Source organism: Lepisosteus platostomus, chromosome 2 (genome assembly GCF_059453375.1).
Source record: "Lepisosteus platostomus isolate fLepPlt1 chromosome 2, fLepPlt1.hap1, whole genome shotgun sequence".
Classification (NCBI taxonomy): domain Eukaryota; kingdom Metazoa; phylum Chordata; class Actinopteri; order Semionotiformes; family Lepisosteidae; genus Lepisosteus; species Lepisosteus platostomus.
This window is the reverse complement of record NC_142612.1, coordinates 35,548,495-35,560,815: the sequence shown is the minus strand read 5'-3', so window position 1 is coordinate 35,560,815 and position 12,321 is coordinate 35,548,495.

Genomic DNA, 12,321 nt, shown 5'->3' with positions numbered 1-12,321 from the left:
GGGTACTGTTACTGCCCCATAAGTTGCATGGGGGTGACCAAACTTGCAGAAACATGTTTATTTCTGCTGAAAAACACGTTTTGACACTTTCTGCACACTGGGGTTAAGAGCTGAGTGTGTGGGCTCTTCTGAGCCTTGCAGTTACATAGGGATTCAGCGGTCTGAAAAAACGCGTTTATTTCGGGCTGAAAAACACGTTTTGAAAAGGGTGCTGTTACTGCCCCATAAGTTGCATGTGGGTGACCAAACTTGCAGAAACATGTTTATTTCTGCTGAAAAACACGTTTTGACACTTTCTGCACACTGGGGTTAAGAGCTGAGTGTGTGGGCTCTTCTGAGCCTTGCAGCTACATTGGGATTCAGCGATCTGAAAATACGTGTTTATTTCGAGCTGAAAAACACGTTTTGAAAAGAGTGCTGTTACTGCCCCATAAGTTGCATGGGGGTGACCAAACTTGCAGAAACAAGTTTTTTTCTGCTGAAAAACACGTTTTGACACTTTCTGCACACTGGGGTTAAGAGCTGAGTGTGTGGGCTCTTCTGAGCCTTGCAGTTACATAGGGATTCAGCGGTCTGAAAAAACGCGTTTATTTCGGGCTGAAAAACACGTTTTGAAAAGGGTGCTGTTACTGCCCCATAAGTTGCATGTGGGTGACCAAACTTGCAGAAACATGTTTATTTCTGCTGAAAAACACGTATTGACACTTTCTGCACACTGGGGTTAAGAGCTGAGTGTGTGGGCTCTTCTGAGCCTTGCAGCTACATTGGGATTCAGCGGTCTGAAAATACGCGTTTATTTCGAGCTGAAAAACACGTTTTGAAAAGAGTGCTGTTACTGCCCCATAAGTTGCATGAGGGTGACCAAACTTGCAGAAACATGTTTTTTTCTGCTGAAAAACACGTTTTGACACTTTCTGCACACTGGGGTTAAGAGCTGAGTGTGTGGGCTCTTCAGCGGTCTGAAAAAACGCGTTTATTTCGGGCTGAAAAACACGTTTTGAAAAGGGTGCTGTTACTGCCCCATAAGTTGCATGGGGGTGACCAAACTTGCAGAAACATGTTTATTTCTGCTGAAAAACACGTTTTGACACTTTCTGCACACTGGGGTTAAGAGCTGAGTGTGTGGGCTCTTCTGAGCCTTGCAGTTACATAGGGATTCAGCGGTCTGAAAAAACGCGTTTATTTCGGGCTGAAAAACACGTTTTGAAAAGGGTGCTGTTACTGCCCCATAAGTTGCATGGGGGTGACCAAACTTGCAGAAACATGTTTATTTCTGCTGAAAAACACGTTTTGACACTTTCTGCACACTGGGGTTAAGAGCTGAGTGTGTGGGCTCTTCTGAGCCTTGCAGTTACATAGGGATTCAGCGGTCTGAAAAAACGCGTTTATTTCGGGCTGAAAAACACGTTTTGAAAAGTGTGCTGTTGCTGCCCCATAAGTTGCATGGGTGTGACCAATCTTGCAGAAACATGTTTATTTCTGCTGAAAAACACGTTTTGACACTTTCTGCACACTGGGGTTAAGAGCTGAGTGTGTGGGCTCTTCTGAGCCTTGCAGTTACATAGGGATACAGCGGTCTGAAAAAACGCGTTTATATCGGGCTGAAAAACACGTTTTGAGAAGTGTGCTGTTACTGCCCCATAAGTTGCATGGGGGTGACCAAACTTTCAGAAACATGTTTATTTCTGCTGAAAAACACGTTTTGATACTTTCTGCACACTGGGGTTAAGAACTGAGTGTGTGGGCTCTTCAGCGGTCTGAAAAAACGCGTTTATTTCGGGTTGAAAAACACGTTTTGAAAAGGGTGCTGTTACTGCCCCATAAGTTGCATGGGGGTGACCAAACTTGCAGAAACATGTTTATTTCTGCTGAAAAACACGTTTTGACACTTTCTGCACACTGGGGTTAAGAGCTGAGTGTGTGGTCTCTTCTGAGCCTTGCAGCTACATAGGAATTCAGTGGTCTGAAAAAACACGTTTATTTCGTGCTGAACAACACGTTTTGAAAAGTGTGCTGTACTGCCCCATAAGTTGCATGGGGGTGACCAAACTTGCAGAAACATGTTTATTTCTGCTGAAAAATACGTTTTGACACTTTCTGAACACTGGGGTTAAGAGCTGAGTGTGTGGGCTCTTCTGAGCCTTGCAGTTACATAGGGATTCAGCGGACTGAAAAAACGCGTTTATTTCGGGCTGAAAAACACGTTTTGAGAAGTGTGCTGTTGCTGCCCCATAAGTTGCATGGGGGTGACCAAACCTGCAGAAACATGTTTATTTCTGCTGAAAAACACGTTTTGACACTTTCTGCACACTGGAGTTAAGAGCTGAGTGTGTGGGCTCTTCTGAGCCTTGCAGTTACATAGGGATTCAGCGGTCTGAAAAAACGTGTTTATTTCGGGCTGAAAAACACGTTTTGAAAAGGGTGCTGTTACTGCCCCATAAGTTGCATGGGGGTGACCAAACTTGCAGAAACATGTTTTTTTCTGCTGAAAAACACGTTTTGACACTTTCTGCACACTGGGGTTAAGAGCTGAGTGTGTGGGCTCTTCAGAGCCTTGCAGTTACATAGGTATTCAGCGGTCTGAAAAAACGCGTTTATTTCGAGCTGAAAAACACGTTTTGAAAAGAGTGCTGTTACTGCCCCATAAGTTGCATGGGGGTGACCAAACTTGCAGAAACATGTTTATTTCTGCTGAAAAACACGTTTTGACACTTTCTGCACACTGGGGTTAAGAGCTGAGTGTGTGGGCTCTTCTGAGCCTTGCAGTTACATAGGGATTCAGCGGTCTGAAAAAACGCGTTTATTTCGTGCTGAAAAATACGTTTTGAAAAGGATGCTGTTACTGCCCCATAAGTTGCATGGGGGTGACCAAACTTGAAGAAACATGTTTATTTCTGCTGAAAAACACGTTTTGACACTTTCTGCACACTGGGGTTAAGAGCTGAGTGTGTGGGCTCTTCTGAGCCTTGCAGTTACATAGGGATTCAGCGGTCTGAAAAAAACGCGTTTATTTCGGGCTGAAAAACACGTTTTGAAAAGGGTGCTGTTACTGCCCCATAAGTTGCCTGGGGGTGACCAAACTTGCAGAAACATGTTTATTTCTGCTGAAAAACACGTTTTGACACTTTCTGCACACTGGGGTTAAGAGCTGAGTGTGTGGGCTCCTCTGAGCCTTACAGCTACATAGGGATTCAGCAGTTTGAAAAAACGCGTTTATTTCGTGCTGAAAAACACGTTTTGAAAAGGGTGCTGTTACTGCCCCATAAGTTGCATGGGGGTAACCAAACTTGCAGAAACATATTTATTTCTGCTGAAAAACACGTTTTGACACTTTCTGCACACTGGGGTTAAGAGCTGAGTGTGTGGGCTCTTCAGAGCCTTGCAGTTACATTGGGATTCAGCGGTCTGAAAATACGCGTTTATTTCGAGCTGAAAAACACGTTTTGAAAAGAGTGCTGTTACTGCCCCATAAGTTGCATGGGGGTGACCAAACTTGCAGAAACATGTTTATTTCTGCTGAAAAACACGTTTTGACACTTTCTGCACACTGGGGTTAAGAGCTGAGTGTGTGGGCTCTTCTGAGCCTTGCAGTTACATAGGGATACAGCGGTCTGAAAAAACGCGTTTATTTCGGGCTGAAAAACACGTTTTGAGAAGTGTGCTGTTACTGCCCCATAAGTTGCATGGGGGTGACCAAACTTTCAGAAACATGTTTATTTCTGCTGAAAAACACGTTTTGATACTTTCTGCACACTGGGGTTAAGAACTGAGTGTGTGGGCTCTTCAGCGGTCTGAAAAAACGCGTTTATTTCGGGTTGAAAAACACGTTTTGAAAAGGGTGCTGTTACTGCCCCATAAGTTGCATGGGGGTGACCAAACTTGCAGAAACATGTTTATTTCTGCTGAAAAACACGTTTTGACACTTTCTGCACACTGGGGTTAAGAGCTGAGTGTGTGGTCTCTTCTGAGCCTTGCAGCTACATAGGAATTCAGCGGTCTGAAAAAACGCGTTTATTTCGTGCTGAACAACACGTTTTGAAAAGTGTGCTGTACTGCCCCATAAGTTGCATGGGGGTGACCAAACTTGCAGAAACAAGTTTTTTTCTGCTGAAAAACACGTTTTGACACTTTCTGCACACTGGGGTTAAGAGCTGAGTGTGTGGGCTCTTCTGAGCCTTGCAGTTACATAGGGATTCAGCGGTCTGAAAAAACGCGTTTATTTCGGGCTGAAAAACACGTTTTGAAAAGGGTGCTGTTACTGCCCCATAAGTTGCATGTGGGTGACCAAACTTGCAGAAACATGTTTATTTCTGCTGAAAAACACGTATTGACACTTTCTGCACACTGGGGTTAAGAGCTGAGTGTGTGGGCTCTTCTGAGCCTTGCAGCTACATTGGGATTCAGCGGTCTGAAAATACGCGTTTATTTCGAGCTGAAAAACACGTTTTGAAAAGAGTGCTGTTACTGCCCCATAAGTTGCATGAGGGTGACCAAACTTGCAGAAACATGTTTTTTTCTGCTGAAAAACACGTTTTGACACTTTCTGCACACTGGGGTTAAGAGCTGAGTGTGTGGGCTCTTCAGCGGTCTGAAAAAACGCGTTTATTTCGGGCTGAAAAACACGTTTTGAAAAGGGTGCTGTTACTGCCCCATAAGTTGCATGGGGGTGACCAAACTTGCAGAAACATGTTTATTTCTGCTGAAAAACACGTTTTGACACTTTCTGCACACTGGGGTTAAGAGCTGAGTGTGTGGGCTCTTCTGAGCCTTGCAGTTACATAGGGATTCAGCGGTCTGAAAAAACGCGTTTATTTCGGGCTGAAAAACACGTTTTGAAAAGGGTGCTGTTACTGCCCCATAAGTTGCATGGGGGTGACCAAACTTGCAGAAACATGTTTATTTCTGCTGAAAAACACGTTTTGACACTTTCTGCACACTGGGGTTAAGAGCTGAGTGTGTGGGCTCTTCTGAGCCTTGCAGTTACATAGGGATTCAGCGGTCTGAAAAAACGCGTTTATTTCGGGCTGAAAAACACGTTTTGAAAAGTGTGCTGTTGCTGCCCCATAAGTTGCATGGGTGTGACCAAACTTGCAGAAACATGTTTATTTCTGCTGAAAAACACGTTTTGACACTTTCTGCACACTGGGGTTAAGAGCTGAGTGTGTGGGCTCTTCTGAGCCTTGCAGTTACATAGGGATACAGCGGTCTGAAAAAACGCGTTTATTTCGGGCTGAAAAACACGTTTTGAGAAGTGTGCTGTTACTGCCCCATAAGTTGCATGGGGGTGACCAAACTTTCAGAAACATGTTTATTTCTGCTGAAAAACACGTTTTGATACTTTCTGCACACTGGGGTTAAGAACTGAGTGTGTGGGCTCTTCAGCGGTCTGAAAAAACGCGTTTATTTCGGGTTGAAAAACACGTTTTGAAAAGGGTGCTGTTACTGCCCCATAAGTTGCATGGGGGTGACCAAACTTGCAGAAACATGTTTATTTCTGCTGAAAAACACGTTTTGACACTTTCTGCACACTGGGGTTAAGAGCTGAGTGTGTGGTCTCTTCTGAGCCTTGCAGCTACATAGGAATTCAGCGGTCTGAAAAAACGCGTTTATTTCGTGCTGAACAACACGTTTTGAAAAGTGTGCTGTACTGCCCCATAAGTTGCATGGGGGTGACCAAACTTGCAGAAACATGTTTATTTCTGCTGAAAAATACGTTTTGACACTTTCTGAACACTGGGGTTAAGAGCTGAGTGTGTGGGCTCTTCTGAGCCTTGCAGTTACATAGGGATTCAGCGGACTGAAAAAACGCGTTTATTTCGGGCTGAAAAACACGTTTTGAGAAGTGTGCTGTTGCTGCCCCATAAGTTGCATGGGGGTGACCAAACCTGCAGAAACATGTTTATTTCTGCTGAAAAACACGTTTTGACACTTTCTGCACACTGGAGTTAAGAGCTGAGTGTGTGGGCTCTTCTGAGCCTTGCAGTTACATAGGGATTCAGCGGTCTGAAAAAACGTGTTTATTTCGGGCTGAAAAACACGTTTTGAAAAGGGTGCTGTTACTGCCCCATAAGTTGCATGGGGGTGACCAAACTTGCAGAAACATGTTTTTTTCTGCTGAAAAACACGTTTTGACACTTTCTGCACACTGGGGTTAAGAGCTGAGTGTGTGGGCTCTTCAGAGCCTTGCAGTTACATAGGTATTCAGCGGTCTGAAAAAACGCGTTTATTTCGAGCTGAAAAACACGTTTTGAAAAGAGTGCTGTTACTGCCCCATAAGTTGCATGGGGGTGACCAAACTTGCAGAAACATGTTTATTTCTGCTGAAAAACACGTTTTGACACTTTCTGCACACTGGGGTTAAGAGCTGAGTGTGTGGGCTCTTCTGAGCCTTGCAGTTACATAGGGATTCAGCGTTCTGAAAAAACGCGTTTATTTCGTGCTGAAAAACACGTTTTGAAAAGGATGCTGTTACTGCCCCATAAGTTGCATGGGGGTGACCAAACTTGAAGAAACATGTTTATTTCTGCTGAAAAACACGTTTTGACACTTTCTGCACACTGGGGTTAAGAGCTGAGTGTGTGGGCTCTTCTGAGCCTTGCAGTTACATAGGGATTCAGCGGTCTGAAAAAAACGCGTTTATTTCGGGCTGAAAAACACGTTTTGAAAAGGGTGCTGTTACTGCCCCATAAGTTGCCTGGGGGTGACCAAACTTGCAGAAACATGTTTATTTCTGCTGAAAAACACGTTTTGACACTTTCTGCACACTGGGGTTAAGAGCTGAGTGTGTGGGCTCCTCTGAGCCTTACAGCTACATAGGGATTCAGCAGTTTGAAAAAACGCGTTTATTTCGTGCTGAAAAACACGTTTTGAAAAGGGTGCTGTTACTGCCCCATAAGTTGCATGGGGGTAACCAAACTTGCAGAAACATATTTATTTCTGCTGAAAAACACGTTTTGACACTTTCTGCACACTGGGGTTAAGAGCTGAGTGTGTGGGCTCTTCAGAGCCTTGCAGTTACATTGGGATTCAGCGGTCTGAAAATACGCGTTTATTTCGAGCTGAAAAACACGTTTTGAAAAGAGTGCTGTTACTGCCCCATAAGTTGCATGGGGGTGACCAAACTTGCAGAAACATGTTTATTTCTGCTGAAAAACACGTTTTGACACTTTCTGCACACTGGGGTTAAGAGCTGAGTTTGTGGGCTCTTCTGAGCCTTGCAGTTACATAGGGATACAGCGGTCTGAAAAAACGCGTTTATTTCGGGCTGAAAAACACGTTTTGAGAAGTGTGCTGTTACTGCCCCATAAGTTGCATGGGGGTGACCAAACTTTCAGAAACATGTTTATTTCTGCTGAAAAACACGTTTTGATACTTTCTGCACACTGGGGTTAAGAACTGAGTGTGTGGGCTCTTCAGCGGTCTGAAAAAACGCGTTTATTTCGGGTTGAAAAACACGTTTTGAAAAGGGTGCTGTTACTGCCCCATAAGTTGCATGGGGGTGACCAAACTTGCAGAAACATGTTTATTTCTGCTGAAAAACACGTTTTGACACTTTCTGCACACTGGGGTTAAGAGCTGAGTGTGTGGTCTCTTCTGAGCCTTGCAGCTACATAGGAATTCAGCGGTCTGAAAAAACGCGTTTATTTCGTGCTGAACAACACGTTTTGAAAAGTGTGCTGTACTGCCCCATAAGTTGCATGGGGGTGACCAAACTTGCAGAAACATGTTTATTTCTGCTGAAAAATACGTTTTGACACTTTCTGAACACTGGGGTTAAGAGCTGAGTGTGTGGGCTCTTCTGAGCCTTGCAGTTACATAGGGATTCAGCGGTCTGAAAAAACGCGTTTATTTCGGGCTGAAAAACACGTTTTGAGAAGTGTGCTGTTGCTGCCCCATAAGTTGCATGGGGGTGACCAAACCTGCAGAAACATGTTTATTTCTGCTGAAAAACACGTTTTGACACTTTCTGCACACTGGAGTTAAGAGCTGAGTGTGTGGGCTCTTCTGAGCCTTGCAGTTACATAGGGATTCAGCGGTCTGAAAAAACGTGTTTATTTCGGGCTGAAAAACACGTTTTGAAAAGGGTGCTGTTACTGCCCCATAAGTTGCATGGGGGTGACCAAACTTGCAGAAACATGTTTTTTTCTGCTGAAAAACACGTTTTGACACTTTCTGCACACTGGGGTTAAGAGCTGAGTGTGTGGGCTCTTCAGAGCCTTGCAGTTACATAGGTATTCAGCGGTCTGAAAAAAGGCGTTATTTCGAGCTGAAAAACACGTTTTGAAAAGAGTGCTGTTACTGCCCCATAAGTTGCCCGGGGGTGACCAAACTTGCAGAAACATGTTTATTTCTGCTGAAAAACACGTTTTGACACTTTTTGCACACTGGGGTTAAGAGCTGAGTGTGTGGGCTCCTCTGAGCCTTACAGCTACATAGGGATTCAGCAGTTTGAAAAAACGCGTTTATTTCGTGCTGAAAAACACGTTTTGAAAAGGGTGCTGTTACTGCCCCATATGTTGCATGGGGGTAACCAAACTTGCAGAAACATATTTATTTCTGCTGAAAAACACGTTTTGACACTTTCTGCACACTGGGGTTAAGAGCTGAGTGTGTGGGCTCTTCAGAGCCTTGCAGTTACATAGGTATTCAGCGGTCTGAAAAAACGCGTTTATTTCGAGCTGAAAAACACGTTTTGAAAAGGGTACTGTTACTGCCCCATAAGTTGCATGGGGGTGACCAAACTTGCAGAAACATGTTTATTTCTGCTGAAAAACACGTTTTGACACTTTCTGCACACTGGGGTTAAGAGCTGAGTGTGTGGGGTCTTCTGAGCCTTGCAGTTACATAGGGATTCAGCGGTCTGAAAAAACGCGTTTATTTCGGGCTGAAAAACACGTTTTGAAAAGGGTGCTGTTACTGCCCCATAAGTTGCATGTGGGTGACCAAACTTGCAGAAACATGTTTATTTCTGCTGAAAAACACGTTTTGACACTTTCTGCACACTGGGGTTAAGAGCTGAGTGTGTGGGCTCTTCTGAGCCTTGCAGCTACATTGGGATTCAGCGATCTGAAAATACGTGTTTATTTCGAGCTGAAAAACACGTTTTGAAAAGAGTGCTGTTACTGCCCCATAAGTTGCATGGGGGTGACCAAACTTGCAGAAACATGTTTTTTTCTGCTGAAAAACACGTTTTGACACTTTCTGCACACTGGGGTTAAGAGCTGAGTGTGTGGGCTCTTCTGAGCCTTGCAGTTACATAGGGATTCAGCGGTCTGAAAAAACGCGTTTATTTCGGGCTGAAAAACACGTTTTGAAAAGGGTGCTGTTACTGTCCAATAAGTTGCATGTGGGTGACCAAACTTGCAGAAACATGTTTAGTTCTGCTGAAAAACACGTATTGACACTTTCTGCACACTGGGGTTAAGAGCTGAGTGTGTGGGCTCTTCTGAGCCTTGCAGCTACATTGGGATTCAGCGGTCTGAAAATACGCGTTTATTTCGAGCTGAAAAACACGTTTTGAAAAGAGTGCTGTTACTGCCCCATAAGTTGCATGAGGGTGACCAAACTTGCAGAAACATGTTTTTTTCTGCTGAAAAACACGTTTTGACACTTTCTGCACACTGGGGTTAAGAGCTGAGTGTGTGGGCTCTTCAGCGGTCTGAAAAAACGCGTTTATTTCGGGCTGAAAAACACGTTTTGAAAAGGGTGCTGTTACTGCCCCATAAGTTGCATGGGGGTGACCAAACTTGCAGAAACATGTTTATTTCTGCTGAAAAACACGTTTTGACACTTTCTGCACACTGGGGTTAAGAGCTGAGTGTGTGGGCTCTTCTGAGCCTTGCAGTTACATAGGGATTCAGCGGTCTGAAAAAACGCGTTTATTTCGGGCTGAAAAACACGTTTTGAAAAGGGTGCTGTTACTGCCCCATAAGTTGCCTGGGGGTGACCAAACTTGCAGAAACATGTTTATTTCTGCTGAAAAACACGTTTTGACACTTTTTGCACACTGGGGTTAAGAGCTGAGTGTGTGGGCTCCTCTGAGCCTTACAGCTACATAGGGATTCAGCGGTCTGAAAAAACGCGTTTATTTCGAGCTGAAAAACACGTTTTGAAAAGGGTACTGTTACTGCCCCATAAGTTGCATGGGGGTGACCAAACTTGCAGAAACATGTTTATTTCTGCTGAAAAACACGTTTTGACACTTTCTGCACACTGGGGTTAAGAGCTGAGTGTGTGGGCTCTTCTGAGCCTTGCAGTTACATAGGGATTCAGCGGTCTGAAAAAACGCGTTTATTTCGGGCTGAAAAACACGTTTTGAAAAGGGTGCTGTTACTGCCCCATAAGTTGCATGTGGGTGACCAAACTTGCAGAAACATGTTTATTTCTGCTGAAAAACACGTTTTGAAACTTTCTGCACACTGGGGTTAAGAGCTGAGTGTGTGGGCTCTTCTGAGCCTTGCAGCTACATTGGGATTCAGCGATCTGAAAATACGTGTTTATTTCGAGCTGAAAAACACGTTTTGAAAAGAGTGCTGTTACTGCCCCATAAGTTGCATGGGGGTGACCAAACTTGCAGAAACATGTTTTTTTCTGCTGAAAAACACGTTTTGACACTTTCTGCACACTGGGGTTAAGAGCTGAGTGTGTGGGCTCTTCTGAGCCTTGCAGTTACATAGGGATTCAGCGGTCTGAAAAAACGCGTTTATTTCGGGCTGAAAAACACGTTTTGAAAAGGGTGCTGTTACTGCCCCATAAGTTGCATGTGGGTGACCAAACTTGCAGAAACATGTTTATTTCTGCTGAAAAACACGTATTGACACTTTCTGCACACTGGGGTTAAGAGCTGAGTGTGTGGGCTCTTCAGCGGTCTGAAAAAACGCGTTTATTTCGGGCTGAAAAACACGTTTTGAAAAGGGTGCTGTTACTGCCCCATAAGTTGCATGGGGGTGACCAAACTTGCAGAAACATGTTTATTTCTGCTGAAAAACACGTTTTGACACTTTCTGCACACTGGGGTTAAGAGCTGAGTGTGTGGGCTCTTCAGCGGTCTGAAAAAACGCGTTTATTTCGGGCTGAAAAACACGTTTTGAAAAGGGTGCTGTTACTGCCCCATAAGTTGCATGGGGGTGACCAAACTTGCAGAAACATGTTTATTTCTGCTGAAAAACAAGTTTTGACACTTTCTGCACACTGGGGTTAAGAGCTGAGTGTGTGGGCTCTTCTGAGCCTTGCAGTTACATAGGGATTCAGCGGACTGAAAAAACGCGTTTATTTCGTGCTGAAAAACACGTTTTGAAAAGGATGCTGTTACTGCCCCATAAGTTGCATGGGGGTGACCAAACTTGAAGAAACATGTTTATTTCTGCTGAAAAACACGTTTTGACACTTTCTGCACACTGGGGTTAAGAGCTGAGTGTGTGGGCTCTTCTGAGCCTTGCAGTTACATAGGGATTCAGCGGTCTGAAAAAACGCGTTTATTTCGGGCTGAAAAACACGTTTTGAAAAGGGTGCTGTTACTGCCCCATAAGTTGCATGGGGGTGACCAAACTTGCAGAAACATGTTTATTTCTGCTGAAAAACACGTTTTGACACTTTTTGCACACTGGGGTTAAGAGCTGAGTGTGTGGGCTCCTCTGAGCCTTACAGCTACATAGGGATTCAGCAGTTTGAAAAAACGCGTTTATTTCGTGCTGAAAAACACGTTTTGAAAAGGGTGCTGTTACTGTCCCATAAGTTGCATGGGGGTAACCAAACTTGCAGAAACATATTTATTTCTGCTGAAAAACACGTTTTGACACTTTCTGCACACTGGGGTTAAGAGCTGAGTGTGTGGGCTCTTCAGAGCCTTGCAGTTACATAGGTATTCAGCGGTCTGAAAAAACGCGTTTATTTCGAGCTGAAAAACATGTTTTGAAAAGGGTACTGTTACTGCCCCATAAGTTGCATGGGGGTGACCAAACTTGCAGAAACATGTTTATTTCTGCTGAAAAACACGTTTTGACACTTTCTGCACACTGGGGTTAAGAGCTGAGTGTGTGGGCTCTTCTGAGCCTTGCAGTTACATAGGGATTCAGCGGTCTGAAAAAACGTGTTTATTTCGGGCTGAAAAACACGTTTTGAAAAGGGTGCTGTTACTGCCCCATAAGTTGCATGGGGGTGACCAAACTTGCAGAAACATGTTTTTTTCTGCTGAAAAACACGTTTTGACACTTTCTGCACACTGGGGTTAAGAGCTGAGTGTGTGGGCTCTTCAGAGCCTTGCAGTTACATAGGTATTCAGCGGTCTGAAAAAACGCGTTTATTTCGAGCTGAAAAACACGT